At 42.5% G+C, this 25,857-nt stretch overlaps 10 non-coding genes and 1 pseudogene across 10 annotated transcripts; all 11 read left to right on the forward strand.

Annotated features, from left to right (window-relative positions):
* The first annotated feature begins 162 nt into the window (after positions 1–162).
* On the forward strand, positions 163–276 carry LOC111946529. The gene has a single exon (XR_002872263.1). It is a non-coding gene; the product is annotated as a U5 spliceosomal RNA (small nuclear RNA).
* A 766-nt stretch (positions 277–1,042) lies between these two features.
* LOC111946530 lies at positions 1,043–1,156 on the forward strand. Its single transcript, XR_002872264.1, has one exon. It is a non-coding gene; the product is annotated as a U5 spliceosomal RNA (small nuclear RNA).
* Positions 1,157–1,922: 766 nt separating this feature from the next.
* On the forward strand, positions 1,923–2,034 carry LOC111946488. Its single transcript, XR_002872223.1, has one exon. It is a non-coding gene; the product is annotated as a U5 spliceosomal RNA (small nuclear RNA).
* A 768-nt stretch (positions 2,035–2,802) lies between these two features.
* On the forward strand, positions 2,803–2,916 carry LOC111946531. Its single transcript, XR_002872265.1, has one exon. It is a non-coding gene; the product is annotated as a U5 spliceosomal RNA (small nuclear RNA).
* Positions 2,917–3,682: 766 nt separating this feature from the next.
* On the forward strand, positions 3,683–3,796 carry LOC111946532. The gene has a single exon (XR_002872266.1). It is a non-coding gene; the product is annotated as a U5 spliceosomal RNA (small nuclear RNA).
* Positions 3,797–4,563: 767 nt separating this feature from the next.
* On the forward strand, positions 4,564–4,677 carry LOC111946533. Its single transcript, XR_002872267.1, has one exon. It is a non-coding gene; the product is annotated as a U5 spliceosomal RNA (small nuclear RNA).
* Positions 4,678–5,441: 764 nt separating this feature from the next.
* On the forward strand, positions 5,442–5,555 carry LOC111946534. Its single transcript, XR_002872268.1, has one exon. It is a non-coding gene; the product is annotated as a U5 spliceosomal RNA (small nuclear RNA).
* Positions 5,556–6,322: 767 nt separating this feature from the next.
* Positions 6,323–6,436, forward strand: LOC111946536. The gene has a single exon (XR_002872269.1). It is a non-coding gene; the product is annotated as a U5 spliceosomal RNA (small nuclear RNA).
* Positions 6,437–7,202: 766 nt separating this feature from the next.
* Positions 7,203–7,316, forward strand: LOC111946537. The gene has a single exon (XR_002872270.1). It is a non-coding gene; the product is annotated as a U5 spliceosomal RNA (small nuclear RNA).
* A 767-nt stretch (positions 7,317–8,083) lies between these two features.
* On the forward strand, positions 8,084–8,197 carry LOC111946538. Its single transcript, XR_002872271.1, has one exon. It is a non-coding gene; the product is annotated as a U5 spliceosomal RNA (small nuclear RNA).
* A 14,640-nt stretch (positions 8,198–22,837) lies between these two features.
* LOC110013342 lies at positions 22,838–24,177 on the forward strand (annotated as a pseudogene).
* Positions 24,178–25,857: the final 1,680 nt, after the last annotated feature.

The raw sequence follows: 25,857 nt of genomic DNA on the forward strand, positions 1-25,857 counted from the left end.
ACTATTATTTTGTTCTGGATCATTTGCGTGTAATGCAAGCTATTTAAGTTTTAATGTATTTTCAACATTTAGTTGGCCTTCTTTGTCTTACACGATTTGACACCATTACCTAAAGTTGTAGTGCCGTGAATGGGGCGGGTCACTTGGTGCTTTCCAAGGCCAGCACTCTTGTTTCTCTTCAGATCGTATAAATCTTTCGCCTTTTACTAAAGATTTCCGTGGGGAGGAACAACAAGAGTTTGATTCAATTTTTTGATGCCCTGCAGTAGTAGGGCCTCCTAAAGATGTGAAAAAGTAAAGCAAGTTAACTATCTACATTAGATTTACCTGACTATGTCCGTATGTAAAGTTTATAGCTTGTATATGTTTTCTTCATGGATTTCTTTTCAACAGATCTTTACTTTGCTCTTTGGAAATACTTTTATAGATGTTTAAAACCTCAAAAGATCGTGAAGGTAAATATGTTTATAAAATTTTAAACGGCAGCTGAAAGAACTTTGGTTACTACAGGCAAAGACTAGTAGAGGGCGCCAAAACTGAGTAATGAAAGAAATTGATGATCGATGCAATTAAAAAAGTCTCCTGATTCTCCCAAAGTCTGTTTCAACTCCTCCCTAAAATCCACTTGGTTTTTTATATTTCTCCCCTCTTGGTCTTCTGCTGTTCTCTTCATCTTCCTCAATATAAGAGTCATCCTACATACCTCCGTCCTATATTTCTAGGAGAGTTATAAAGGATACAGTTATGTATGGAAAACCCAATCTAATCATGAAAATTGCAGCTGTATCCACAGATACAAACAAGATTATTTTGGTCCAAATGTATGAATTGGTGAAAAGATAATTGGTTTCTGGACCATGGATTGCATCTTCTTGCTAATACTATTATTTTGTTCTGGATCATTTGCGTGTAATGCAAGCTATTTAAGTTTTAATGTATTTTCAACATTTAGTTGGCCTTCTTTGTCTTACACGATTTGACACCATTACCTAAAGTTGTAGTGCCGTGAATGGGGCGGGTCACTTGGTGCTTTCCAAGGCCAGCACTCTTGTTTCTCTTCAGATCGTATAAATCTTTCGCCTTTTACTAAAGATTTCCGTGGGGAGGAACAACAAGAGTTTGATTCAATTTTTTGATGCCCTGCAGTAGTAGGGCCTCCTAAAGATGTGAAAAAGTAAAGCAAGTTAACTATCTACATTAGATTTACCTGGCTATGTCCGTATGTAAAGTTTATAGCTTGTATATGTTTTCTTCATGGATTTCTTTTCAACAGATCTTTACTTTGCTCTTTGGAAATACTTTTATAGATGTTTAAAACCTCAAAAGATCGTGAAGGTAAATATGTTTATAAAATTTTAAACGGCAGCTGAAAGAACTTTGGTTACTACAGGCAAAGACTAGTAGAGGGCGCCAAAACTGAGTAATGAAAGAAATTGATGATCGATGCAATTAAAAAAGTCTCCTGATTCTCCCAAAGTCTGTTTCAACTCCTCCCTAAAATCCACTTGGTTTTTTATATTTCTCCCCTCTTGGTCTTCTGCTGTTCTCTTCATCTTCCTCAATATAAGAGTCATCCTACATACCTCCGTCCTATATTTCTAGGAGAGTTATAAAGGATACAGTTATGTATGGAAAACCCAATCTAATCATGAAAATTGCAGCTGTATCCACAGATACAAACAAGATTATTTTGGTCCAAATGTATGAATTGGTGAAAAGATAATTGGTTTCTGGACCATGGATTGCATCTTCTTGCTAATACTATTATTTTGTTCTGGATCATTTGCGTGTAATGCAAGCTATTTAAGTTTTAATGTATTTTCAACATTTAGTTGGCCTTCTTTGTCTTACACGATTTGACACCATTACCTAAAGTTGTAGTGCCGTGAATGGGGCGGGTCACTTGGTGCTTTCCAAGGCCAGCACTCTTGTTTCTCTTCAGATCGTATAAATCTTTCGCCTTTTACTAAAGATTTCCGTGGGGAGGAACAACAAGAGTTTGATTCAATTTTTGATGCCCTGCAGTAGTAGGGCCTCCTAAAGATGTGAAAAAGTAAAGCAAGTTAACTATCTACATTAGATTTACCTGGCTATGTCCGTATGTAAAGTTTATAGCTTGTATATGTTTTCTTCATGGATTTCTTTTCAACAGATCTTTACTTTGCTCTTTGGAAATACTTTTATAGATGTTTAAAACCTCAAAAGATCGTGAAGGTAAATATGTTTATAAAATTTTAAACGGCAGCTGAAAGAACTTTGGTTACTACAGGCAAAGACTAGTAGAGGGCGCCAAAACTGAGTAATGAAAGAAATTGATGATCGATGCAATTAAAAAAGTCTCCTGATTCTCCCAAAGTCTGTTTCAACTCCTCCCTAAAATCCACTTGGTTTTTTATATTTCTCCCCTCTTGGTCTTCTGCTGTTCTCTTCATCTTCCTCAATATAAGAGTCATCCTACATACCTCCGTCCTATATTTCTAGGAGAGTTATAAAGGATACAGTTATGTATGGAAAACCCAATCTAATCATGAAAATTGCAGCTGTATCCACAGATACAAACAAGATTATTTTGGTCCAAATGTATGAATTGGTGAAAAGATAATTGGTTTCTGGACCATGGATTGCATCTTCTTGCTAATACTATTATTTTGTTCTGGATCATTTGCGTGTAATGCAAGCTATTTAAGTTTTAATGTATTTTCAACATTTAGTTGGCCTTCTTTGTCTTACACGATTTGACACCATTACCTAAAGTTGTAGTGCCGTGAATGGGGCGGGTCACTTGGTGCTTTCCCAAGGCCAGCACTCTTGTTTCTCTTCAGATCGTATAAATCTTTCGCCTTTTACTAAAGATTTCCGTGGGGAGGAACAACAAGAGTTTGATTCAATTTTTTGATGCCCTGCAGTAGTAGGGCCTCCTAAAGATGTGAAAAAGTAAAGCAAGTTAACTATCTACATTAGATTTACCTGGCTATGTCCGTATGTAAAGTTTATAGCTTGTATATGTTTTCTTCATGGATTTCTTTTCAACAGATCTTTACTTTGCTCTTTGGAAATACTTTTATAGATGTTTAAAACCTCAAAAGATCGTGAAGGTAAATATGTTTATAAAATTTTAAACGGCAGCTGAAAGAACTTTGGTTACTACAGGCAAAGACTAGTAGAGGGCGCCAAAACTGAGTAATGAAAGAAATTGATGATCGATGCAATTAAAAAAGTCTCCTGATTCTCCCAAAGTCTGTTTCAACTCCTCCCTAAAATCCACTTGTTTTTTATATTTCTCCCCTCTTGGTCTTCTGCTGTTCTCTTCATCTTCCTCAATATAAGAGTCATCCTACATACCTCCGTCCTATATTTCTAGGAGAGTTATAAAGGATACAGTTATGTATGGAAAACCCAATCTAATCATGAAAATTGCAGCTGTATCCACAGATACAAACAAGATTATTTTGGTCCAAATGTATGAATTAGGTGAAAAGATAATTGGTTTCTGGACCATGGATTGCATCTTCTTGCTAATACTATTATTTTGTTCTGGATCATTTGCGTGTAATGCAAGCTATTTAAGTTTTAATGTATTTTCAACATTTAGTTGGCCTTCTATGTCTTACACGATTTGACACCATTACCTAAAGTTGTAGTGCCGTGAATGGGGCGGGTCACTTGGTGCTTTCCAAGGCCAGCACTCTTGTTTCTCTTCAGATCGTATAAATCTTTCGCCTTTTACTAAAGATTTCCGTGGGGAGGAACAACAAGAGTTTGATTCAATTTTTTGATGCCCTGCAGTAGTAGGGCCTCCTAAAGATGTGAAAAAGTAAAGCAAGTTAACTATCTACATTAGATTTACCTGGCTATGTCCGTATGTAAAGTTTATAGCTTGTGTATGTTTTCTTCATGAACTTCTTTTCAGCAGAACTTTACTGTGCCCTTTGGAAATAGTTTTAAAGATGTTTAAAACCTCAAAAGGTCGTGAAGGTAAATATGTTTATAAAGTTTTAAACGGCAGTTGAAAGAACTATGGTTACTTCAGGCAAAGACTAGTAGAGGGCGCCAAAACTGAGTAATGAAAGAAATTGATGATCGATGCAATTAAAAAAGTCTCCTGATTCTCCCAAAGTCTGTTTCAACTCCTCCCTAAAATCCACTCGGTTTTTTATATTTCTCCCCTCTTGGTCTTCTGCTGTTCTCTTCATCTTCCTCAATATAAGAGTCATCCTACATACCTCCGTCCTATATTTCTAGGAGAGTTATAAAGGATACAGTTATGTATGGAAAACCCGATCTAATCATGAAATTTGCAGCTGTATCCACAGATACAAACAAGATTATTTTGGTCCAAATGTATGAATTAGGTGAAAAGATAATTGGTTTCTGGACCATGGATTGCATCTTCTTGCTAATACTATTATTTTGTTCTGGATCATTTGCGTGTAATGCAAGCTATTTAAGTTTTAATGTATTTTCAACATTTAGTTGGCCTTCTATGTCTTACACGATTTGACACCATTACCTAAAGTTGTAGTGCCGTGAATGGGGCGGGTCACTTGGTGCTTTCCAAGGCCAGCACTCTTGTTTCTCTTCAGATCGTATAAATCTTTCGCCTTTTACTAAAGATTTCCGTGGGGAGGAACAACAAGAGTTTGATTCAATTTTTTGATGCCCTGCAGTAGTAGGGCCTCCTAAAGATGTGAAAAAGTAAAGCAAGTTAACTATCTACATTAGATTTACCTGGCTATGTCCGTATGTAAAGTTTATAGCTTGTGTATGTTTTCTTCATGAATTCTTTTCACAGATCTTTACTGTGCTCTTTGGAAATAGTTTTAAAGATGTTTAAAACCTCAAAAGGTCGTGAAGGTAAATATGTTTATAAAGTTTTAAACGGCTGTTGAAAGAACTATGGTTACTACAGGCAAAGACTAGTAGAGGGCGCCAAAACTGAGTAATGAAAGAAATTGATGATCGATGCAATTAAAAAAGTCTCCTGATTCTCCCAAAGTCTGTTTCAACTCCTCCCTAAAATCCACTCGGTTTTTTATATTTCTCCCCTCTTGGTCTTCTGCTGTTCTCTTCATCTTCCTCAATATAAGAGTCATCCTACATACCTCCGTCCTATATTTCTAGGAGAGTTATAAAGGATACAGTTATGTATGGAAAACCCGATCTAATCATGAAATTTGCAGCTGTATCCACAGATACAAACAAGATTATTTTGGTCCAAATGTATGAATTGGTGAAAAGATAATTGGTTTCTGGACCATGGATTGCATCTTCTTGCTAATACTATTATTTTGTTCTGGATCATTTGCGTGTAATGCAAGCTATTTAAGTTTTAATGTATTTTCAACATTTAGTTGGCCTTCTTTGTCTTACACGATTTGACACCATTACCTAAAGTTGTAGTGCCGTGAATGGGGCGGGTCACTTGGTGCTTTCCAAGGCCAGCACTCTTGTTTCTCTTCAGATCGTATAAATCTTTCGCCTTTTACTAAAGATTTCCGTGGGGAGGAACAACAAGAGTTTGATTCAATTTTTTGATGCCCTGCAGTAGTAGGGCCTCCTAAAGATGTGAAAAAGTAAAGCAAGTTAACTATCTACATTAGATTTACCTGGCTATGTCCGTATGTAAAGTTTATAGCTTGTATATGTTTTCTTCATGGATTTCTTTTCAACAGATCTTTACTTTGCTCTTTGGAAATACTTTTATAGATGTTTAAAACCTCAAAAGATCGTGAAGGTAAATATGTTTATAAAATTTTAAACGGCAGCTGAAAGAATTTTGGTTACTACAGGCAAAGACTAGTAGAGGGCGCCAAAACTGAGTAATGAAAGAAATTGATGATCGATGCAATTAAAAAAGTCTCCTGATTCTCCCAAAGTCTGTTTCAACTCCTCCCTAAAATCCACTTGGTTTTTTATATTTCTCCCCTCTTGGTCTTCTGCTGTTCTCTTCATCTTCCTCAATATAAGAGTCATCCTACATACCTCCGTCCTATATTTCTAGGAGAGTTATAAAGGATACAGTTATGTATGGAAAACCCAATCTAATCATGAAAATTGCAGCTGTATCCACAGATACAAACAAGATTATTTTGGTCCAAATGTATGAATTAGGTGAAAAGATAATTGGTTTCTGGACCATGGATTGCATCTTCTTGCTAATACTATTATTTTGTTCTGGATCATTTGCGTGTAATGCAAGCTATTTAAGTTTTAATGTATTTTCAACATTTAGTTGGCCTTCTTTGTCTTACACGATTTGACACCATTACCTAAAGTTGTAGTGCCGTGAATGGGGCGGGTCACTTGGTGCTTTCCAAGGCCAGCACTCTTGTTTCTCTTCAGATCGTATAAATCTTTCGCCTTTTACTAAAGATTTCCGTGGGGAGGAACAACAAGAGTTTGATTCAATTTTTTGATGCCCTGCAGTAGTAGGGCCTCCTAAAGATGTGAAAAAGTAAAGCAAGTTAACTATCTACATTAGATTTACCTGGCTATGTCCGTATGTAAAGTTTATAGCTTGTGTATGTTTTCTTCATGAACTTCTTTTCAGCAGATCTTTACTGTGCTCTTTGGAAATAGTTTTAAAGATGTTTAAAACCTCAAAAGGTCGTGAAGGTAAATATGTTTATAAAGTTTTAAACGGCTGTTGAAAGAACTATGGTTACTACAGGCAAAGACTAGTAGAGGGCGCCAAAACTGAGTAATGAAAGAAATTGATGATCGATGCAATTAAAAAAGTCTCCTGATTCTCCCAAAGTCTGTTTCAACTCCTCCCTAAAATCCACTCGGTTTTTTATATTTCTCCCCTCTTGGTCTTCTGCTGTTCTCTTCATCTTCCTCAATATAAGAGTCATCCTACATACCTCCGTCCTATATTTCTAGGAGAGTTATAAAGGATACAGTTATGTATGGAAAACCCGATCTAATCATGAAATTTGCAGCTGTATCCACAGATACAAACAAGATTATTTTGGTCCAAATGTATGAATTGGTGAAAAGATAATTGGTTTCTGGACCATGGATTGCATCTTCTTGCTAATACTATTATTTTGTTCTGGATCATTTGCGTGTAATGCAAGCTATTTAAGTTTTAATGTATTTTCAACATTTAGTTGGCCTTCTTTGTCTTACACGATTTGACACCATTACCTAAAGTTGTAGTGCCGTGAATGGGGCGGGTCACTTGGTGCTTTCCAAGGCCAGCACTCTTGTTTCTCTTCAGATCGTATAAATCTTTCGCCTTTTACTAAAGATTTCCGTGGGGAGGAACAACAAGAGTTTGATTCAATTTTTTGATGCCCTGCAGTAGTAGGGCCTCCTAAAGATGTGAAAAAGTAAAGCAAGTTAACTATCTACATTAGATTTACCTGGCTATGTCCGTATGTAAAGTTTTTAGCTTGTATATGTTTTCTTCATGGATTTCTTTTCAACAGATCTTTACTTTGCTCTTTGGAAATACTTTTATAGATGTTTAAAACCTCAAAAGATCGTGAAGGTAAATATGTTTATAAAATTTTAAACGGCAGCTGAAAGAACTTTGGTTACTACAGGCAAAGACTAGTAGAGGGCGCCAAAACTGAGTAATGAAAGAAATTGATGATCGATGCAATTAAAAAAGTCTCCTGATTCTCCCAAAGTCTGTTTCAACTCCTCCCTAAAATCCACTTGGTTTTTTATATTTCTCCCCTCTTGGTCTTCTGCTGTTCTCTTCATCTTCCTCAATATAAGAGTCATCCTACATACCTCCGTCCTATATTTCTAGGAGAGTTATAAAGGATACAGTTATGTATGGAAAACCCAATCTAATCATGAAAATTGCAGCTGTATCCACAGATACAAACAAGATTATTTTGGTCCAAATGTATGAATTAGGTGAAAAGATAATTGGTTTCTGGACCATGGATTGCATCTTCTTGCTAATACTATTATTTTGTTCTGGATCATTTGCGTGTAATGCAAGCTATTTAAGTTTTAATGTATTTTCAACATTTAGTTGGCCTTCTTTGTCTTACACGATTTGACACCATTACCTAAAGTTGTAGTGCCGTGAATGGGGCGGGTCACTTGGTGCTTTCCAAGGCCAGCACTCTTGTTTCTCTTCAGATCGTATAAATCTTTCGCCTTTTACTAAAGATTTCCGTGGGGAGGAACAACAAGAGTTTGATTCAATTTTTTGATGCCCTGCAGTAGTAGGGCCTCCTAAAGATGTGAAAAAGTAAAGCAAGTTAACTATCTACATTAGATTTACCTGGCTATGACCGTATGTAAAGTTTATAGCTTGTGTATGTTTTCTTCATGAACTTCTTTTCAGCAGATCTTTACTGTGCCCTTTGGAAATAGTTTTAAAGATGTTTAAAACCTCAAAAGGTCGTGAAGGTAAATATGTTTATAAAGTTTTAAACGGCAGTTGAAAGAACTATGGTTACTACAGGCAAAGACTAGTAGAGGGCGCCCAAACTGAGTAATGAAAGAAATTGATGATCGATGCAATAATAAAAGTCTTCTTCTTCTTCTTCTTCTTCTTCTTCTTCTTCTTCTTCTTCTTCTGAGAGGAGGGTGATTGAAGGAGCTGAGGAGTGATTGATTTTTTTGCCTTTTCTGTTCTTCTTTTCTTTACTTTTTCACTTTGGTGTTAGTTGTTGATGGTTTAGGTGTATTGTTAGTTTATTTATTTTGTTTTTTTTTTGGTGTTTTGTGGGTTTTTTCCGGTGGTGGGTGTGGAGCTGGTGGCGTTCTTCTGGATGCCATGGCCCTCACTTCACTTACCAGGAAACACGGTGTTAAAACAGGTGCCGGCTCCCTGCACAGCGTGGAGGATGTGGCTCTGGCCGTGGGGGAAGTTATCGGGCATGCTGCAATTAAATCTGCTGCTCGTATGAATGGAGCCGTTGTTTTGTTTGTAGAGAGGGTGGAGCAGGTGAACACGCTGGTTGAGAAGGGCATTTCCATCAATGGCGTGTTTGAAACCGTCATGCCGCTCTCTCAGCCTGCGACCAAGATCACGCTGTCTAACGTCCCTCCATTCATTAGTGACGAGTTTCTGGTGCGAGAACTGTCCAAACACGGGAAGGTGGTGTCACCTGTGCGTAAAGTTATGTCAGGATGTAAGTCCCCCCTGCTGAAACACATCGTGTCTCATCGCAGACATGTGTTCATGATCCTCCACAAGAAGGAGGAGGACTTGAATTCTGTGTTTAAGGTGCGTGTGGATGATTATGACTACATGCTTTTTGCTACTTCTGCCTCTTTTAAATGCTTTGGTTGCGGCGATGAGGGGCATTTGGTTAAAGCTTGTCCACACCGCGCCGTTTCTGCCTCGGGGGGCGTGGCCGCGGCGGCGGCGGGTAGAGCGAGTGATGGTCAGCGTGGGTTGCGCGCTGATCGCCCCGCGCCGCGAAGCGCCGCTTTGGTTGAGCGTCCTCCGGAGGAATTGGCAGCCTGTCCTGAACCCGTGGAGGACGGGCCTGAGCCGGTGGGCGAGTCTGATGGGAACGTGGTGAGTGGAGACGGTCAGGTGGAGGAAGCGGTGAGTCAGGTTGCAGAGGGAGGGGTTTCGGTAGAGGGTGTCGTGAATGTCACTGAGGTGGTGGATGTGTTGGAAGTTTCTGGTGGGGCATCTGGGGTGGATGCTTCCGCAGCTGTGTGTGTGGATGAGGGGGCGGTGGAGCCCTCTGAGTGTTGTGGTTCGGGTGCGTTTGTGGAGTGTGTGGTGGGTGACGGTGGGGCGTGTCTAGAAGGTGGGATTGATGACGTCGATGCTGAAGCGCGTGGATCGGGGAAAGTGGGGGTTTCTCTGAAACGAAGAAAGCGGGCCTCCACGTCTGCAGATGTGGGCGTTAAAGCCAGCAGACTGGTGGTCTCAGCGGCGGGGGCGGCTGTGACTGACGGCAGCGACAGTGAGGGATGCTGGTCTGACTGCAGTGAACTGTCTCAGGGCAGCTCTTTGCTGTCTGCTAGTCAGGAAATGAAACTGTATCCTGCTCAGATGTTCAAACGTTTTCTGCAACAGACTAAAGGTTTTAAGAAGTTGCACATTCCCTCGTATTTCCCTGATGTGAAAGCTTTTTATGTGTCTGCTAAGCACCTCATAAAACACAGGGCTGAGTCTGACCTGACTGATCAGGAGGTTTACAGACTGAGGAAACAGATGCAGAAAGTCCGACAACAACTTGGTTTTTAAATTCATGATGGGTTTGTTTATTTATTTTATTTCCTGTTTTTTTTCCCCCTTTTATTTGATGGATTCCTTTAAAGTGGGCAGCTTGAATGTTAATGGTGCCAGAGAACCGTTGAAAAGAGCCCTGCTCTTTGAGACCATGAGGGCCAAACACCTGGATGTTTTGTTTCTTCAGGAGACCCACAGTGATCCCAGTCTGGAGGTGGACTGGAACAGAGAGTGGGATGGTGAGGTCCTTCTGAGCCATCTCACCTCAGCTAGTGGTGGGGTGGGTTTTTTGTTCTCCAGGAGGTTTACTCCAATTTCTACGGAGGTGGAACATTTGGTTGCAGGAAGGGTTTTACTGGTCAGAGCGGTGTTTGAGCGTTTTGCTGTGCTTTTAGTGAATGTTTATGCTCCGACTGTTGGTGCTGAGAGGAAGAGTTTTTTTGCACGACTCAGTATAAAACTGGATAGCTGTAGTTCGGAGGATTTTTTATTCTTGGGGGGGGATTTTAATTGTACTGAAAATGAGCTTTTGGACCGCAACCACATAGAGCCTCATCCGGCCTCACAGCGCGCTTTGGGGCAGCTGGTCTGCTCTCATGGCCTGGTGGACGTATGGAGAAGGATGCATGCAGACTGCCGGCAATACACTTGGTCCCGCATGTACGAGAGCCGGTTGACTCTCGCCCGTCTTGATCGTTTTTATTGTTTTAAGCACCATTTTAATGTTTTTAAGTCCTGTAATATCTTTCCTGTTGCTTTTACTGACCATTCTCTTGTGGTTTGTGTCTTTTATGTGAAGGATTTTACGCCTAAAAGTACATATTGGCATTTTAATTCAGTTTTAACGTTTGATGCTGGTTTTAAGGATGTTTTAAGTTTCTTTTGGACTCAGTTCCGACAAAAGAAACATGATTTTAGTTCTCTTGGGCAATGGTGGGACCGTGGTAAGAGTGAAATTAAGCTTTTGTGCCAGCAGTACACTCTCAACGTTACGCGTGATTACTGTCGATTTATTGAAGACTTGGAGACTGATATTGTGGGCTTGGAGTCTTTGAGTGAGTCCACTCAAAATCAGGGGCATATTGAGCTCCTAAAAGCAAAACGGTTGACTTTGGAGCGCCTGCTGGACTCTAAAGTTCAGGGGGCCTTGGTTCGGTCTCGGTTTCAGGATGTTTCTGAAATGGATGCTCCCTCTAGCTTCTTTTTTGGTCTGGAGAAGAAGCATGGACAGATGAAGGTGATGCACTCCTTGTTGTCTGACACCGGAGAGGAGTTGCTTGGACCTGACCAGATCAGACAGAGGGCTGTGGACTTTTATTCCTCACTCTACGCCAGTGAGTGTGATGGTGATGACGGCCTGTTGGACGAGTTCTGCAGTGGACTGCCTCATGTCGCCGAGGAGATGAACTCTCAGTTGGACCGGCCTCTCCAGCTTCCTGAACTGTCTGCTGCCCTTCAGAGCATGAAGGGCCGGAAGGCTCCTGGGATTGATGGCCTCACTGTGGAGTTTTACAAAGCTTTCTGGGACATCCTTGCTCCTGACATCTTGGAGGTTTTCAATGACTGTTTGTTCTCTGGTGCTCTACCGACGTCCTGTCGCAGAGCTGTTGTAGCTCTCCTGCCAAAGAAAGGGAACCTTCAAGAAATTAAGAACTGGCGACCCGTTTCTCTGCTGTGCGTGGACTACAAAATTTTATCCAGGACCTTCTCCAATAGGCTGAGGGATGCTATGGAGCAGATCATCCACCGGGACCAGACCTACTGTGTCCGAGGTAGACTCATGGTCGATAATGTCTTTTTAATTCGAGATGTTTTGGAGGTCTCTGAGCTTTTGGGCATACGAACAGGTCTGATTTCTCTGGACCAGGAAAAGGCTTTTGACCGCGTTGAACAGAGCTTCCTTTGGAAAGTTATGGAGAAGTTTGGATTCTGCGCTGGTTTCATTGCCAAAATCAGAGTATTTTACGCCGAGGCTGAGAGTGTGCTGAAGGTGAACGGCAGTCTGTGTGCTCCTTTTAAGGTGGGTCGGGGCATACGGCAGGGCTGTGCTCTGTCTGGCATGCTCTACGCTCTCTCCCTGGAGCCCCTCCTCCATAAGATCCGTGCAAGTATTGAGGGTTTGTGTTTGCCTGGTTTCCGGAGGAACATTGTTTTATCAGCTTATGCTGATGATGTGATTGTTTTTGTTCAAAATTAGGCAGATGTGGATGTGTTGGTAAATGCAATACATGCTTTTTCTAAGTTGTCATCTGCTAGGGTTAACTGGCATAAGACTGCGGCCCTTGCTGTGGGAAAGTGGCAGGACGCTCTCCCAACTCTCCCATCTAATGTGACATGGAGGAAGGATGGTTTGAAGTACCTGGGGGTTTTTCTTGGTGGTCCTGTCACGGAAAAAAAGAACTGGGAGGATGTTGTCCATAAACTGGAGGGGAAGATGAACAAATGGCGATGGCTGCTTCCCCAGATGTCTTTTAGGGGGAGAGTATTGGTTATTAATAACCTTGTTGCTTCCCTGCTTTGGCACAGGCTGATGTGTTTGGACCCCCCTTCCGGGTTACTGTCTCAAATTCAGTCCAAACTTGTCAATTTCTTCTGGGACAGTCTACACTGGCTGCCACAGGGAGTGTTATTTCTTCCCCGGGAGGAGGGGGGACAGGGCCTAGTACTTGGCTGGGCCGACGGATTTAATGTGGAGGGAGCTGGCTAGCTGCATCTTGAGGCGTGTGAATGGTTTGGGGCTGGATGATGCTCTGTTTTTAATGGACACCAAATTTTTAGATGTACGTGGGGTGCCTCCTTTTTATCAGGGTGTTTTTAAGTCCTGGCATCTTTTTAATGTTGTCAAACGAAAAAACTCTCCCTCTCTTTGTTGGCTATTAAAAGAGCCCTTGATCTTTGGGGCATGGTTGGACATATGCGATGACACCACCCCTGGACTTCAGTTGACCCTTCGAAGGTCTGGAGTTCTGACTCTGGAGCAGCTGGTGACTGCAGCGGGACCTGATCTGTCGGACGTCTCCTCTTTGTGTTCCTCGCTGGGTCTCCGGTCCGCCAGAATGGCACGTCGTCTCCTGGACCGCTGGAGGGACAGGCTGGGTGCTAGGGTGAGGGGACTCCTGGCTGATTACTGCAACGGGACTACTGCTCTCATCCACGATGACCTCTTTCCAGAGGTGTGGCTGAGCCCTGATCTGGGTGGACTTACCGGACAGCTGCTTCGTCCCTGCAATCCCAACAACCTGACTCTTCACTGCGCGGACAGAAGGACATTGTATGTTAACTGTGTGAGGTCTTGAACAAAACTAAGTTGCAGAACCGCCTTCCTAGTGCGTGGACTGGCAAACTGAGTGGAGGTGAGGACGGACCACATTGGAGAGTTCTTTACAAGGCTCCCATACGGAAGAGAACTGGAGACCTCCAATGGAGGATCTTACATGGTGCTATTGCTTCGAACTCTTTTATCTCTGTTCTCAACCCCACTGTTTCTGACTGCTGCCCATTTTGTGGTGTAAGGGAAACCATTTTTCATGTTTTTAGTGAGTGTAAGAGGCTTTCAGGTCTCTTCACTCTTTTAACGTCTGTATTTGCTCTTTTTAATGTGATGTTTTCCGTTCGTTGTTTTGTCTATGGGTCCGGGTACAGGAAAAAAGACAAGGAAAAGTGGCAACTGCTTAATTTTATTGTTGGTGAAGCAAAACTTGCGATTCACGTCAGCAGGAAGCGCAAAATAGCGGGCGAACCTCTGGATGATGCAGTTCGTGTCTGGCGCTGCAATGTCCGTTCCAGGCTAAAATTAGATTTTTCTTTTTTTAGACTGTCGAACCGTTTGTCTTGTTTTAAAAAGATCTGGTGCTTTGACAATGTTCTATGTCGTGTGTCAAATGGTGAAATATGCTTTGCTTCTTTTTTATGTGAGTGATTGGTGTTTTTTCTTGTCTGTGATCCTTGAATAAACTGACGTTTTAAAACTCAAAAAAAAAAAACTCTTCTTCGCTGCTGAAGGTAAGAAAGAGAATGAACAACTGCACACCTGGCCTTAAATAGGACGCTGAGCAGGTGAGTTAATTGACTGAACCGGCCTAGGGGAGTAACTTGTAAACACTGCCGAGTGTGCCTGCCTTAATTGCGAAGGTCGCTTATTCATGTCAAGACAGTTGAACTCTCCACCGGGTTCCTTTTTTAAATTTTATTTCTAAAATGTAAAACTGCTTTCTATCATTTGTTTTTTTTTAAGTACATTTAAAATGTACTTCCCAGACATTGGAATAAAAATTATTTTGTACGCACTTTTTAGGGCTATGGAGAAAGAAAAAAAGGAAATCCTGACTATAATTTCATAATTCTGAATTTAATCGAAAAATTCAGACTTTTTTCAGAATTATGAACCACTGGTGCATGCGACAGGGTTCGGACGATCATGGTCAAAAATTTTAATTTTAATATGTAACAGGCAAATATCACTGAAAAAGTTTAAAATGAAATTTGAATTTAAATCGTGGCACAATTTACGTTGCCATAAAGCAGGTCAAGTTTTCATCAGTTCAGCATGCATGGCACTTTCAACTTGCTATCAGACATGGATTGTAAAATGCAGGAAAATGTACTTTTTTTTTTTTTTTAACTTGTCCTGTCCAACAGCTGGGCAGGCAGATGAGAACTGAGGGCCTCTTGTGTTGGACATATTTTACTTTAACAATAGGGATTATTAATCTTCAGACAAACCAAAGGTATGTCTGAATAAACCCCTTTTGTGATTGAGGCCAAACTTTATTAATTTCAACCATATTTGAAAATCTTTGGTGTTGGACCGGACGGAAAAGGAGAGAAAGGAAGAAAAGAGAAGAATGTAAGAGAGGGGGGGGGGGTAGGAGGGTGATAATAGGAGGGGAGGGGGGATAAGACCATGAAGCAGCATAAAGCAACAAGTTTACTGGTTGTTTATCATTACGGTAAGGTTCAAATGTAGTAAAAAAAAGGGTGGGGCCTGTCCACACACACACTCAAATGTTATCAACACACCTGCTAGCTGCAAAAATGTCCACATGTCAACATGTACACAAAACAGATAGTGTTCACACAAGCATACTTATGCCTTAAAACCAACTAGTGTGAAATATTTCATTCATTAAATCACACAAACTATTAGTGCAAAGGTGAGCTAACACCTGTGCTCAGGTGAGTGTTTAGGTTCTTCTAAAGTGGATGGAGGAATGTGAAAAGAAGGAAGGAGAGTGCCCAGCCATCCCCATACCAAGACCCCCGCCGCAGCAGCAGCGGCAGCCGGATCCCCCCCAACGCCACACAGGAGCAGGCAGGGAACAACCGCCCCCCGTGTGACCAAATCCGCCACCCAGGCCAGGGCCAGCAGGACCGCAGCGAGGCCCCCAGAGCCAGGGAGCAGGGAGGCACAGGGGGAAAGAGAGTGCCGCCCCAGCCCAGCCAGGAAAGCAGCCCCCCGCCAAGCCGGGAGAGCCCAACGCAGGGCCCCACCGGAGAAGGACGCCTACAGCCCCAGACGAGCGCCCCATCACCACCCAGGAGTTCCGGGCATCCCCCCGCCCCAACCCCAGGTATGAGCCAGGACCCCCCAAGGGAGACCCGCTCCGCACTCCAGGCAGCCACCCACCCGGCACACGGTTGGTCCAGGGAGGAGCAAGGCAGGGGCCCGCCGCCCCCGCCCAGGAGGGGGGCACCCTGGGGAAAGAAGGGGGCCCACAAGGGGTGTTATAAACATGGCCCAACCAGGCTCGGCCATAGTTGGAAATTTGGTGGGGCCCAGCGCTCAGGGGCAAGGACCAGAACCCACCCCCCAGGGACACGAACACCCCCGGCTCAGGTGTAATGTGAACCCCCCCGCGTGGAGAGAGCACCGTCGGACCCAGGAAACCGGCACCCAGGGGACAATGCTGCCGTTGCCAAGGGCCCCGTACCCCCCACCAGGGAAGGGGTAGGGGACAGATGGTCCTAGGTCCCACCTTCCTTGCAAAATGAGTGTGTGTATGTGTGTTTGAGAGGGTGTGTGTGTGCATGTGTGTGTGTTTATGTTGAAATGTATATATTGAGGGGGGAGGGGTGTGTGTACTAAGGGGGGTGCAGTTAAAATTGGCGGGTAGGGCACTAAGGGGACATCTCCTGATGATGGGATGTCCCCTCACCCACCAAGGGGCCCTAAATGTCTAAGGTGCGGTTAAAATTGGCGGGTGGGGTGCTAGGAGGACATCTGCTGCTTGCTGGCAGTGATGTCCAAGCACCCCCCCTACCAAGGGCCCTACATGTCTGAGGTGCAAATAAAACCGAAAGAGGGGGGGCCCACTCCATACGGCAACTATGGGAGGTGGGCCACTGCCAAGTAGCTGCCCCCCCCCCAGCATAGGAGCCAGGTCCACCCAGCCCAGGGGCCCCAACCCGGAGGCGCCGACACCCCAGGCCCAGCACCACCCACCCCACACAGAGAGAGAGGAGCCAGAAAGCGTCGCCCCCCCGGAGCAAGTCCAGGCCCCCACCCCAAAACTCTGAAGAATTGAAGAAAAGAAGAACTCTGGTCAGGCCTCGACGGGACCGAGGCAGCCAACCGGCCGGGGCAACCGCCGATTGCCTCAGCGGAGACCCCGACCCGTCAACCACCCATGTCCCGTACCAATAGTGGGCCCCCCTACCCCCCAGAACGCCCCCCCCCACAGGACAGGGCCGACAAGCCCCCCACCCCAGAACCCGCAGCCGAAGCGGATGACACCCAGAGTGACCGGGGGCCCCAAGAGGGTTGTCCCGTCCCAGAGCCAGGGAAGGGCTGATCCCAGCCCCAGGTGTAGATGGGCAGCCCATCCAGCACCGCTGCCCCCCCCCCCCCCCCCCGAGCGGGGCCCCCCCGCCAACCCCCCCCAGCACAGGCAAAGGGACCAACCCCCCAAGCCAAGCCAGACCCCCACACCCAAGCCCAGAGGACCACGCAGCGCCCCAGCCCGCCCCACCCAGGCACCGGACCCGACCCCCGACCAACAGAGCCCCCACCACCCCCCGCAAGGCACCGGAGGCCCCGACCCCCACCCCGAACCACGGCAGAAGGGCAAGAAGCAACGACGACCAGGCCCCCCCACCCCCTAAGTCACAGAGTTAGCTATGGGAGACCAGCCCCTGAACTTTGGGCTGACATTTTTTCCAAGCTGATATGATCAAGCAGCAGATTTCTGTGTTGACTTATATTTATATTTTTCTTGATTTTTCAATTTATTAAAATAGTTTTTTTAGCAATGCAAAGAGTTATGAAAATGATAGATACTAATCCTCTTTCTACATCGATGGCACTCATGTCACCAAGCACACAAAGTGACGGTGAAGCCGTGATTGAAACCTTAAGCCAGACTGATAGATCGGCACAAACCTGCTGCCAGAGAGCCTGGACAGGCGTGCAGAACCACAGTGCATGCATGTAACTGTCGGGTAGATTACTGTCACAGTGCTCGCAAATGTCTGAGTTACTGAAACCCATCTTGAACATCCTCTGTCCAGTGTAGTAAATTCTGTGAAGAGTTTTGAAACGGATTAGCTGCAGATTTGGACTTTTTGTCAGTTTTAAGGTGTTTAGACAAAGTTCTGACCAGAAGCTTTCATCTGTGCTGATGCCCAAATCCGCATCCCATTTTGTAAGGGAAATATTATTATCTAAATTACATAAAAGTTTGTATATTTTGGAGAGTTTTATTCATTGAGAAATTAATCAGAGTGGTAACTACATCTGGTAGCTTTAAATCGTTCTCTCTGTATTTAAACTTTTTAGTAATAATTGATTTAAGTTGCTGATATTCCAAGAAGTTATTTATTCCATGTTTGTCTTGAAGTTCCTGGGGAGTTATGAATCTTCTATCAATAATTATGTGCTCTAGTTGTTTTATGCCCCCTGCTTGCCAAGCTGGGAAGTGAATCATGTTTTTGTTTATAAGGATGTCCGGGTTGTTCCAGATGGGTGTCATTTTGCACGGTTGAATTGATGATTTTGATATTTTGAGAAATTCCCACCAGGCTGTTAAAGTGGCATTTATATTAATACTTTTGAAACAATCCTGTTTTTTAACTGTTTGGCTAATAAATGGTAGATCTGACAGGTTGATCTTTCCACATAACGCCTGTTCCAAATCTAACCATTAGTTGGTTTCTGGATTATTTTTTAACCATTTTAAGATGTATTGTAATCTATTTGCAAGAAAGTACTTGTGGAAGTTAGGTAATTCTAATCCTCCAGAGCTTTTTGCAGTTTTTAGACTAATTCTTGCAGGTTTATTGTTCCATAAAAAGCTTGATATGGATGAGTATAATGTTTTGAACCATTTTAGTGGCGGTTGTGTGGGAATTATTGAGAAGAGATAATTAACTTTAGGTAAGATTTTCATTTTAACCGTGGCTACCTTGCCCATAAGGGACAGAGGCAGGTTGGTCCAGCGTGTTAGATCGTCCTGTATGTTTTTCAGTAATAGGGTGTAGTTTAGCTGCACCAGTTCTGATAGTTTGGGGGAAAAATTGATACCTAGATATTTGATATTTCCTGATTTAACTGGTATTGTGAGTCTGTGTTCCGCATTCCTATTGAGTGGTAATAAAACAGACTTATTCCAATTAAGGGAATAGTCTGATATGGAGGAGAATTCATTAATGATTGTTGCTGTTTCATTTACAGAATGTAAATTACTTAAAAATAGTAATATGTCATCTGCAAAGAGACTAATTTTATGATGGCTGTGTTTGGTTTTAATTCCTTTAATCCTCTCATTCTGTCTTACTGCTGAAGCTAGAGGCTCAATAAATATAGCAAAAAGAGAAGGAGAGAGTGGGCAACCCTGTCTGGTTCCTCTTCCAAGAAAAAACCTGTTGGAAGTCTGTTTATTAGTTCTAACTGATGCATTGGGTTTGTGATATGATGTTTTGATCCAATTGATGAATGATTCTCCAAAACCAAACCTATGGAGGGTAGCAACAAGGAACTTCCAGTTTACTCTGTCAAAAGCTTTTTTAGCATCCAGTGATAGTATGGTCATTTCCTGGTTTTTAATGGTGGCAAAGTCTATTATATTAACACGTCTTCAGAGATTGTCATCCGAGTGTCTGCCTTTGATGAATCCAGTTTGGTCGAAGTGAATTGTGTGAGGAGTGATTTTTTCTATTCTCTGTGCTAGTGCTTTGCAGATAATTTTTACATCTGCATTGATTAGAGAAATGGGGCGATACCTTGAAGGACTAGTGGGATCTTTGTCTGGTTTTAGAAGAAGGATTATGTTGGCTGAGTTCATGTTAGATGGTAGTGATTGGCTTTCATTGATAAATGTGACCGTTTTATAAAACGTTGGTGCCAGCTGTTCCCAGAATTCTTTATAAAACTCAGCAGGAAAGCCGTCAGGCCCTGGTGCTTTACCATTAGGCATAAGTAACAGAGCTTCATGAAGTTCAGACAACGAGAGCGGAGAGTCTAAGTTTGTGATTTGATCCTCCTTTAACCTGGGTAGGTTTACATTATTAAGTAATTAGTCAATACTTTGCTCTGACGGATTGATCTATGATGTGTACAAGTTTTTATAAAAGTTTTCAAGTGCTTTATTAATTTTGACCAGGTCGTGAGTGACATTTCCTGTTTGGTCCATAAAGAAGTGATTGCTGATTTTTCTCTATTAATTTTAAGCTGATTAGCCAGAAATTTGCCAGATTTATTAGAGTTTTCAAATCTTTGAAGTCGTAGCCTTTGTATTTGAAATTGTGTTTGTTTATTAATGATGTCATTTAACTGCAGCTTTAAATTTTTCAGATCTCCCAGAATGTGTTCCTGTGCAGAAGCAGCATAAGCAGTCTCCAGTGTTTTGATTTTATTTTCTAGTTCTAATAAATCTGCTTTCTCTTTGCGTTTTTTATGTGTTTAATAAGAAATGATTTTCCCTCTCATCACTGCCTTTGCTGTTTCCCAAAGAAGACATTGTGAAATATCGGGAGTATTGTTGAATTCCTAGAAGGTTGCCCACTCTTTTTTAAAGAATTCAATATATTCCTGGTCTTTTAACAGAGACGTATTAAACCTCCAGGTTGTACCAGAGGGTGTGGATATTTCCCTAGAAATATTTACAGAGACTGGTGCATGATCACTGATAATAATCGGATGAATGTTGGAACTTTTAATTTCTTTTAAAAGAGATTTATTGATTAATAAATAGTCTAAACGGGAGTGTTAATGGTGAACTGGAGAAAAAAAGGTGAACCCTTAAGTGCTTGGATGACATGAGCGCCAAGCGTCGCAGAGACCGAGATCATTCATGTACTGTTTTAGAACACTTGCAGACCGCCATGTACGCTGGTTTGTTGCTGTGCTGAGTCTGTCAAGTCCAGGATCCAGAATCAGATTGACGTCTCCTCCTATAATGATTGTGGAGTCAGAGTGAACCGAGAGTGAGGTGAAGAATCTGTGAAAGAAGGAAGAGTCGTCAACATTCGGGCCATAGATACTGGCTATGTATTGCTTGTATGCGCGCGCGTGCCCGTTCCGTGCATAAATAAAAACCTACTTACCGGGGGACGTGTTGCCTTTGGATGATTTACATATGAGGAGGGGGGGGGAGAGAGGGGGAAACTAAAAAGAAGAAAGAGGTAAAGAAAAACAGAAAGAAACAAACATAACAAGAAAAACAACAGAAACATGAGAGGGGAGAGAAATTAAGCTGCTTCAACGAGATGGAGGTGGGATGATTGATGAGCCGGTTTCATTCATTCAACAGATTTAGCCGCTGTTTTCAGCGCAGCATGGATGTCAGATCTTCAGCAAAGCCAGGGGGTGATCTCCGGGTTTCGGAAGAGCCTTCCATGTACAAAGAGATAATCCACAGAAACCACAGCTCTGGACCCGTTGGCAATGTGTTTTTTCCTCAGAGGAAAAAGGATCTTTCGGCGCCGCAGAATCTCAACCGGAAACTGGTCATTTACGCTGAAGTGTGTTCCTTTCAGCTCCCGGCCGCGGCTCTTCACCAGCTCCTTCTGCTTATATTGGTCAAATTTGGCTATAATCAGTCTCGGACGCTGGTTGTCAGACCTTCTTCCTCCGAGCCGGTGCACCCTCTGGAACGCGATCTTCTGCACCTCCTCCTTGGGGAGCTTCAGGTGGGCCTCCATGAAGGACTTCACCGTGGCCTCCGGGTCTTCTCCTGCCTCTTCTGGAATCCCTGAGATCACCAGGTTGTCCCTCATGCTCCTCGAAAGAAGATCCAGGAGGGTTTCTTTGAATGAACGGTTTTCCTCAGAGAGTCGAGCGGTGTCACTGCTCAAGGTCTTGACAGTTTCTCTGAGGGCCTGATTCTCCGCTGCGAGCTCCCGCACCTGCTGCTGGCTGAACTCCAGAGACTCTTGCAGGCCTTGGAACTCTCTATGGAGGATCTCCAGATTCAAGCGGCAATCAAGGCTGGAGAGCTTTTTATATGGAATCTAAAGTGTCACTGATTCCGCTGCCTGGAGAGGAGGAAGCTCCGGGAGAATTTTCTGGACGGACGCGTTTGGAGGAAGGAGTGGTGGTGTTGGTCTTCCCCATAACGAAGGTATTGTAGCAGCCGTCTATATAAGTCTCCAGGTCCTCCAGGCTGTCAAAAGGCTTATTAAACTTTTACAGATGTTAGTTTTACAGCTAATTTGATATGGCGATAAAATGATATAATACAGAAATGTTTGTTCAGCTACTTACGCACCGCCAAGCTGAGTTGCCACACCGGTCTCGTCGAGTCTCGCGATACTACAGCATCAGCCGGTTTTGCTACTCTCCTCTGCTTGCTTGGAAGGAAAATGTACTTTTAACAACAAGTGGCTTTTCAAGAAGTATCAACTGTGGCTAATAAAAGACTCTGACCAGAAATGTGAGTTCATATTTGACTAAAAGATCTGACAGATAAGAAGGCGGAAGATCGTAAAGACATTCAAAAACTATTAAAAAAATATCTTAAAATCAATCCTGAAGCATATGGGGAGTCAGTGCAGGGATGTGAGGCCGTCTTCTGGGGGGTATTCCAGAAAGCATGTTTAAACTAGCCTGACTTTAAGCCTGAACTCTGGCTGAAATCCGCCTGAACTTGCTTACTCTGGGTATGTCGGTTCCACAGACCGGATATGAGTTGGCGTATTTACGCTCGACTTGGTAACCCTGGGTTAAATCACGTGCATGTCAAGTACATAAAGACATTCTCAATAGATCGCAGATTTCCGGAGTCACCATGGAAACGCGTGGAGAAAAAAAATGAATTTGAGGAATTCCAGGCTTTAAAGCAACAAACTGAAGAACTGAGGCAAAACCTTCAGGAGTTGCAACAAAAAAAGGAGGAACAAAAGACGATGGCAGACAACTATCCTAGCATGATAGAAGATAGGCAACGTCTCACAGATCTGAGGGCTCAACTGGAAAGAGAGATTTCTGATCAGAGACAGCAGAAGGAGGAAACACGTCAGCTGATTGCTCGACGTGAGGAGGAAAAGAGAAAACTGGAATTGCTCAGAGAACAAACAAACGCCTTCACAGCAAACAAAAATGCTCTGGCAGATGAACTGCAACACCGTGAAGCATTGGAGTCTGAATATAAGGAAATGCAAGCACAGACTAACGACTTGGTGACAACATTCCTCACCCTTAACATAGAAGTTGCAGAGCTGCAACACCAGATTTCAAACATGGATGAGGTGCAGGAAAAACTGATTGTTGAAAAGGAGGAAAATTTAAAAGCAAAGAACAAGGTCTCAGAACTTAAACAGCAGCAAAAGGAACTTTGTGAAGTGGCTGTGCAATACAATATTGCACTGAGCAAACTGGGACCTCTTCGAGATGAAACAAAGAACCTCAAAGATGAAAAATCCATGCTGACCGACCTTCCTAGACACCGTCAAACATTGGAGACTGAATACAATGAAATAAAAGCAGAAATTCACGAGGCGGAAGCTTACAACTGTCAAGCTCTCAAGGAGGTTGATTTTCTGAAGGGGAAGCTTTCAGAGCTCAAATATGTGGAGAAAAGAATTTTAAAAGTAAAGGAGGACAAATTGAAGGCAGAAGAAACATATGACGGTCTCTATAAGGAGCTTCAAGACGTTCAAGTTCAGATCATGGCTAATAAAGACAGCACTGCTGCTCTAGAGAAAGAAATCCAAGATCTCCAGAGGAAGGACCAGGAACTAAAAGAGCTCAGAGCTGAATTTAACAGAATCTCTGAAGAAAAGTCCCAACTTGAAGACAAAAAGAAGCAGCTGTAGGATGAAGTTTCAGAACTAAAACAGCAGCAAAAGGAACTTTGTGAAGTGGCTGTGCAATACAACCAGGTACTCAGCAAACTGGGACCTCTTCGAGAGAAAACAAAGAACCTCAGAGATGAAAAAATCATGCTGACTGACCTTCTGAAACACCGTCAATTATTGGAGACTGAATACCATGAGATAAAAGCAGCAACAGACGTTGTGGAGGATGAAATCTTTGACCTTCAAACTGAGGTTTCTGATCTGCAGAACAAGGTTGATCATTTGGATGATGTGGAGGAAAATGTTTCAAAAGCAAAGGAGGAACACTTGCAGGCAAAGGAGAAACACGACCTTCTCAAGAAGGAACTCCAAGACCTGCAGGTCCAGGAAGAGAAGGACTTAGAACTCGAAATGAAAACAGCACCAAAACAAAGCTGTGAAGGAGGAAGATCTGACCAGGAAAAGAAAAATCTAGAATTAGAATAGGGACATAGGGTAAAAAACAGAAATGGGGTCAAAATGGGGAAAAGCCTTTATTTTTGGTACATTTTAGGACACAAAAAGGCAGAAACTAATATTTAGATAGGGACATAGGGTAAAAAACAGAAATTGGGTGAAAATGAGGGAAAGTCTTTATTTTTAGTGCATTTTATGACAAAAAGGCATAAACTAATGTTTAGAATAGGGTCAAAGGGAAAATAAACACAGAAATGGGGTCAAAATGGGGGAAAGCCTTTATTTTTAGTACATAGCAGGACACAAAAAGGAAGAAACTAATGTTTAGAATAGGGATAGGGGAAATAAAAACAGAAATGGTGTAAAAATTTGGGAAAAGCCTTTTTTAGTACATAGTAGGACACAAAAGGGTAGAAATATAAAAATAAAAACAAGCAATGTCACTTGTGAGGGGGGGACTTGAGGGGGGGACACATTTTTAAAATGCCTGCCTCCCCCCTACTGGACAAATACAAACACAACATACACCATGTCCCGGCCTGAAAAAAGGGTTAATTAAATTGTCAAAATCCATTCCGGCGTTTGTAAAATAAACGCCGGAATGGACACACTAATAAGTGTGTTTGTGTGGGTTTTCTCTGAGTGCTTCAGTTCCCCCCACCCAACCAGAATGTAGTGTCTTTAGGAATTTTATTAGTTAAAATTTGTGAATTGAAGAAAAAAAAAAGTTGCAATTCTTTCTGCTTGTTAAAACCAAATAACACAGACAATAAAAAAATTAGAATTGATTTATTAATTATTTAAAATCTGGCCAGACTTAAAATGAAAAAAAAAAGGGCGAAGCACTAATAAGTGTGTTTGTGGGGTTTTCTCTGAGTACTTCAGCTTCCCCCACTCTACCAAAATACAGTTACTGTAACATTTTTAATAAGTTGATAATTTATTTTTTATTACAATTAATTTCATTCATAAAAAAAGAAAACATTAAAAAAGTTGATAAAGGAAGAATTGCAACACACTAAATTTATCCCCTCCATGAACCGCCACCTTAACGTGGTGGAGGGGTTTGCGCACTCGAGTGATCTTAGAAGCTAATCTGTCGGGCTAATGCCAATGGCACGGTGTCTCAGGACAGACTTTAGGTCAGTGTTTTTCAACCTTTTCGGAGCCACGGCACACTTTAACCATAAAAAAAATCCCGCGGCACACCAGCATCCAAAAATTAAAAAAAAAGGAGAAACTCATACTCTGTATTGATCTACAGCCCCTCCACAAACTCACGTGCATTTTTGAGATAATTGTTGCAGAAAAAGCTGGAAACTGCAGCTGTTTTTTTTCTAAAAGATGCAATAAAAGATAAGTTAGAAGATTTAAAAACAGTTTGATGTGTGTTCGTTGGTTTCAAGACGTTTAACAACAGATCTCCGTATGCGCTGTCACTCTCACAACCCAATGCATCATGGGAGATGTAGTGCATAAAACGGCCGGAGATCGGTTTTCGGAGCTTCATTGTTTTGTTCACTTGTTCCACGGCCTGATACCGGATTCTGTGGGAAGCTACACCGCTAAAGACGAGCTTTAGCTGCTATTTTTTTTAGAACTAAGCGACTTTACGAACTAAATCGGGACAAGGAAGTGAAGACTTTAACCACTTCTGATTGGTCAGACTGATGACATGTGATTAAGCCTTCAAGAATGATTGGTGGAGACAGTTAAAGGGCCGAGACGTTTCCAAAATACAGCCGAAGGTGCAGCTGAATCGCGGTACCTTATCAAAATGTCTTTAATAAAATAAAATAAACACAAAGAAAAAGTATTTTATGATCTTTTATATTCCTAACTCCTCAGTGTTTTATCAGGGCCTGTTTGGATGAACAGAGAGCTGAAATCATGGAGATGGTAATTGCTTTTAGATCAGTTAATGAGGGCAATTTCCAACGGCACACTTGACCATCTCTCACGGCACACTAGTGTGCCGCGGCACACTGGTTGAAAAACACTGCTCT

The sequence above is a fragment of the Oryzias latipes genome, chromosome 19 (genome assembly GCF_002234675.1).
Source record: "Oryzias latipes chromosome 19, ASM223467v1".
In the NCBI taxonomy this organism is placed as follows: domain Eukaryota; kingdom Metazoa; phylum Chordata; class Actinopteri; order Beloniformes; family Adrianichthyidae; genus Oryzias; species Oryzias latipes.